The following is a 5,530-nucleotide window of genomic DNA, read 5'->3' as shown; positions in this document are numbered from 1 at the left end:
GTTGACTGTACTAAATATATAGTGAGTCTGCTGCAATAATGCAAAAAATCAAGGTGTGCATTGAGCAGGTGAAATAGTGAGGTGTTTCATGGCAATGCTTGCTTTATTGCTCACGAAAGCAGCACGGGAGGACTGGAGCCTTGCAGGATCCACTTGGCTACTTGACTGTGTAGCCTGCAAAATACAACAAGAAACAGACTTGTTTGTTTCCACCAGTATAGTACGAAATGATTCCGTCCCTTCTTATTAAGCATGCTGGTCTAAGTAGCTTGCTATTTTATATGTTAGATGGTTTGTATTTTCGGAAAGCAAGGCAAGGAGACAGCAGTTCAACAAATGTATAAGCTTGTTTCAGGTTTTAATGCATCAAGGCAAGCTAACCACATCAATTAATTCTACAATGGGTAGGGAGTGGAACGCCTTTACTTGAATGCCTTCCGCATTAAAGCACCTGAAATCTAGAGGAATGACTATGTCCGCAGGGAGCCACAAAATCACCCGCATGGGCTAGTTATCATGTCTTCCACATCTTTGAGGCCCAAAAGAAATCCGCTTAGGCCTATCAAGACTGGGTGAGCCACTACCAAACCTGTCCAAAAGCATACCTGTCAACCTGTGGATTTTGTTTTGTGAAATTTCAATGCTGGAAATGTCAAAAGAAAATTAGATAACTGTCAACTTGCATGAGCTGGTTTGCAAAATTGTAGCCTTGATTAAAAAAAAACTAGTGTCAGATGGTACTGTAAACTAAAGTTACTACAGCAGGCAATAATTGCAAATGGCTTTATGAATGAATGAGCGCATAATACTTTGTGCTTACCGACTAGTGGAAAAAAATTACATGAACAGTGAAAGAAAAAAAAACTTGCCAGAAAGAACGTGACAGAAAAAAATACGTAAGTTGAATTTCGCAGTCTTTCACACTCTTGTAACGCTGAAGTATGGTGTGTGCCTTGCAGTACGTATAACAAACAAGTAGCACTAAGCAGCAGCTTGAAGGGATCATATGAGATATGGGTATATCCACATTTTTGCCTTAATCGTAACAATGCCAGAGGAGTGTCCCAGTATAACAAGGTCGTGATGCCAGTTTACACACAACGAGAACACGAATGAGTTTTGTTTGGTGAGAGGAAAAAACAGCACAGTTGCTGTAAATGAGAAAAAATATAAAAGCTTTTTTTCCCTTTGCTTGGCGAGATTTTCTATACAGCAGCAGCACTAAAACAGTACAGTGATACTGTGCCGACCAATCATTTGGGTAATTCCTAGAGGCAGAACATTTGTCACAACAGATCGACTAAGCCCTCGCGCAATGCCGGTGTAGCATCAGTCAGTGGCACGTCTGACGCCACGTTCAGCCAAAATGTTATTCAGTGATTTTGCTATTACTCACCACATTCAGCCCAACTTATTCAAAACTGCTCCGAGAAAGGCAATCAGAAGGTTGTGATTATAAGCAATGGCAAATTTCAATTTATGCTAGCAAGTCGAGCAAGTGCTTAGTCAAAACCGGTATTCATCAGTTTGAAAGTTCGACGCCTGTACATGTTCTAGCGCAAACTGCCTAGCACCTGAGACAAAAATTGGCAAATGCCCAGAAAGATACGTGGAGAGAATTGGCACTTTGTGGTAAAAGACTAATATATAACAGTGTGCAGTCTGTTTCCAACAACTCCTTACGCAGCACATTTTTTTCTTCATTGGTTTTAAAACCAAAGTGTCTGCTTGCCTTTAGGGTGTCAAGGTAATGCATCAGACTTGTGTAAAGATGCTTTGGGTTCAAACCCTAGCTTCTACGGATACACAGTCTCTATTTCCCAAAAGCAATAAATGAATTTGTTATATTCTTGGGCATTATTTCTTTAGCTGGAATGAAGTACGTTTTAGGCCACGTTTGTCACCTGAGTCACTGCTCTGCACTCAGGGAACGCTCTTTCTCCAAACAATCGTTCAAATTAGGAAGCAAATATATTGCCGGCAGCCAGCACTTTAGCTTGTAAGTATATTTTACCGCCATGTCTCCTAACTGGTTGAACACACTATACTGTTTGTGACTGGAAGATCTGCCTCTCAGCCTAGCGCTGTCAGGTGTGTTTGCATAGCGCAGTATTCGTGCGTCTGTTATTGATCCGACAGGCACTTGTTCGATTCGACCTCCTTCATTTTTTTTCATTTTCGTTAACTTCGTTCGTCAAACATTTTATTTACCTTAATCATCGTGTTCTTTCTTTTTTTAGGACACTTCATATCAGGCAATACAGGGCTGCTGCTCCGTTGTGTAGCAGCACTGCGTCTAGAATTTTATTCATTCGTCACTTTCCTTCAAAGGTTTTGTTAGACCTTTAGCTTAAGATACATACAAATATACTACATGCGAAAGCAATACAGCAGTGCGGAAGACAGTAAAACTACCGATTGATGTCAAAATGTGTGCCGGTACAATACACCCTTCAATTTGTTACACTTACGTACAGTATTTTTGAAAAGCTGAAGTGAAATCGTACCCTTTAGGTTGATCTCGAGACGGCATGCATAAAAACACTGTTTATATAGCGACAAATAACCAAGTCGTGAGTATAGCCATTCAGGTAGGTCTGCACAACGCTAGTCATGATGAAATGTACAGGAGCGCTCGGAAAGAATGAACTTACCTTATAACAACGTCGCTCCCAGCGGGGCTCCCAGCGTGTTGAAATTGACGGATTCCAAAGCGTGGCTAACAGGGATGGTAACACCTCACTTCGCAAGCTTCTTCACCGTACGATCACAGTGCACAAACACAACACGACACACAAAGGATGTTCACCGGCGGTAGAAGAGCGCATACGATGGCTTTTCCTTCAATAAATTCGATGTATCGCCAGCTGCACTGCAATGTCTGACCTTCGATGCTGGTTGAAAAGATTCGCACACGGCACATAAATCGCCAACAACACTAGGAAAGCTATAAATTTGCACAGAACAGCGAGAACGACCGCAAGACCGCACCACGCCGGACCGCGCACATCCGGGATTGCGACCAAGCGACATTGGCTTGGTTTGAAGTCGGTTTGCGATGGCTATGCCACAGCTACGCATTCTTGTGAAAACTGAGCGTGAAAACATTGACACGAGATATAAAAAAAACCTACGGCGGCTTGTGAGTCCTATGTTAATATTTACAATAAGTTTTTATAGAATTATTACCATCCCCTCTAGCAGCAGTAATAATAAATATATTGCAGATAACCGAACACCGCCGAGGTCGCAATGTTGGCTGTCAGCGCCACTGGCGGCAGTGGCAACGCCGCGTACTAGACATTCGTGACAGCGCGGTCACTTTAGCTTAGCGTAGGAGGGTGCCAGAGGAACCAAAAGAACTGGTTATCGCCGGGTGGGGAGGTGGATGGCACGTCTTTTGTGTCCGGGCGCCCGCTTGGCGAACTGCAGCAGGAGAGGACGGAAGAATTCTGGAAAGTCCAATCTTTGAAAGCAGCTTCAAAGTTCTTGATCTGCTTGCGGGCGCAGGATATTTGCGAGGCGCTTGTGTTTGAGAAACGTAGTCCGCGGACGTGTTGACATCGTTAGCGAGAGAGCGGTTCGGAGTGTAACAAGCGGCACGCCAGCCCACTAATTTGTTCGGTTTCTCCTTTTTTTTTTTTTTTGTAGTGGCGTGAAGCAGTGTTAGGCTTGTTCTTTCTTTTCGTGACCCTGTGCAGTAAAGATGAGTGGTTAATCAGCGCTTCAGTTTGCCTTTCTTCATTTTTTTTCTTCGTTTGTTCGTTCGTTCAGTTCGTGTGAGCGGCGGCGCCTTGGACTGGCGTACGGAGTTCTTTTGCAGTGAAAGAACTGTTTTCACCTGTTTTAATAGAGCGTAGATGCGCGTTTGCTCCTTGTGGGATTCTCTGCATTCCACATTGCTGTTCTACTGTCGTTATCATAGACAGTTCACGGTATCCTCAAGGAAAGTTATGTATGACGGGGAATAGAACTCGCGTCCTTGGGCTCAGACCACGGCGGGGTGCGCGAGTGATAACTGGAGTAATGAAGTGATAACTGGAGTAATGAGTAATGAACGACGATGAGGCGAAGCCTGCGTTCGCTTGAGTTGAACGCTTGTTTTAAAAGTTCGCTGTGTACAAAAATTTAATTGTTCTTTTTTCGACGTTTCGGGATTTACATCAAAGTTTTGCTGTTTTTTTTTCTGAGTATTTATAGGCACAATTTCGTCACTGGAATATTCTTGTGCGTTTGGGTTTGTGAGATAAGTATTCATTTCTGCAAAACAGCGCTGTTAGTATCGTGCCTCCACAGAAAAACACTGAATCATCGCACTAGGATGCGATGTCACATATGCCTTTTGTAGATGTAACAGATTGAATCGCGTTTTAAATGTACCTCCTCCCCACCTACCTTCCCGGAAGACAAGGTATCACAGCATTGTATGTGTGAAAAGAGGTAGGGGGAGTGACGACTTTTTTTTGTCCCCAGAACTGGGACCCGAGATGTGTAGCCTCCCCCCCCCCCCGCCTTTCCGTTTTTTCCCGGCCGAGATATGCATGCTTCATGATTCCGCTCCAACTTTCCCGGAAGACTGACTTCGAATATGTCCGCTGCCGCTAAAGCGGAAGCTTAGCAGCAGTAGTGGAGATTGCTCTCTCTTATGTCAATGCGTGCTAAGGTATAAAGAAGAAAATCCGCTGCTATAGCAAGGAAACGATTCCGCGGGAGTCACGTGCCAGAAGAGATGAGTCACTAGAGTTTTGTCAATGTTTATTTCTTACATTTTTTGTGCAAAGCATGTTGCGGCAGTATTTGAGGAAATGCAGTAAAAAATTGTCCAATATAATTGATTTCCCCACTTAGCAGGTATAATTATTATTTGGGCGAAGATGCTGCTGGTAAAGGCTACTGGCCCAAGGAGTTTTATCAGCTTTGAAAATTAAGCTCGAACCATAAAACATGGACAAAAAAGAAGGACACTGATATATATTTCAACAACGTAGCACCAACTAGCTCGACTCTCAATTTTACTTGATTTTTGTCAGTAGAAACTCTATTGAGTTTCAATTAAACGAAGTCATTTGATATTATGTTGAGTTTTGTCCATTGAAACCTTGTTGACTTTTTATTGACTGCACTCAATAGAAATGTCAATGTATAATAAAAAAACATAAATGTAACCTAGTAGTCTTAATTCAGCAGACACAGTGGGCAGCGCTGAAAAAATAGTCCTTCAAAGTGTATGTTTCAGCCTGATGAGTTTTGTCAATTGGTTCTCCAAAGAGTTTCAATAGACTGGTGTCAATTGCTTTTGTATTGCGTTTTCTCAATACAAATCCTTTTGAGTTTCTACTGACACATCTCAATAGCCAATTGAGTTTGAATTAGGTTTCTGTTGACTCAATAAAAACTCAACTGGAACTGAATTGAAACTCAAAATCCATTTTTGTAAGGGAATACTGTATTCTTGGTGCTTTGGCGTTTTTGCCAACGGAGATGAAACCGTTGGGCGGTAGAGGTATAGAGCTTTGCTTTAAAAGTCTCT

This window comes from Haemaphysalis longicornis, unplaced genomic scaffold, assembly GCF_048455015.1.
Source record: "Haemaphysalis longicornis isolate Haplotype H1 unplaced genomic scaffold, Haemaphysalis longicornis Haplotype H1 scaffold_9, whole genome shotgun sequence".
NCBI lineage: Eukaryota > Metazoa > Arthropoda > Arachnida > Ixodida > Ixodidae > Haemaphysalis > Haemaphysalis longicornis.
This window is presented reverse-complemented; position numbering follows the sequence as displayed.